At 46.5% G+C, this 286-nt stretch overlaps 1 protein-coding gene across 4 annotated transcripts in view; it reads right to left on the bottom strand.

The window, feature by feature from the left end:
- The window catches only part of LOC109406996 (UNC93-like protein MFSD11), a 465,065-nt gene that overhangs the window by 160,139 nt on the left and 304,640 nt on the right, over positions 1–286 (bottom strand). The window lies entirely within an intron of this gene.

Here is a 286-nt window from a genome sequence, read left to right as displayed (position 1 = left end):
CCCACACATTCTCAACATTTTCCCCAACCAATACAGATGCACGTTTTGCATGTATTGGTGACGCGAAAGTATGTGAACACCAATACATTCACAGCAACGTAGCAACCAATGACACCCACACATTGCAGCTTGTCAATGTGTGGTCAAAAATACTACTCGAATTTTTGTGCGCGCAGGCGCACCATCAAATAAGCGCGGAAAAGTGCTTCTACCGCCGACAAGCTACTTTTGCGCTTGCAGCGTGCGCGTTTTCTCCTAAAATATGCGCGCTTTGTTTTGGGTGTAG

Source organism: Aedes albopictus, chromosome 1 (assembly GCF_035046485.1).
Source record: "Aedes albopictus strain Foshan chromosome 1, AalbF5, whole genome shotgun sequence".
NCBI classification, from domain to species: domain Eukaryota; kingdom Metazoa; phylum Arthropoda; class Insecta; order Diptera; family Culicidae; genus Aedes; species Aedes albopictus.
Note: the sequence above shows the minus strand (reverse complement) of the source record. Positions and strands in the feature narration are given on the sequence as shown.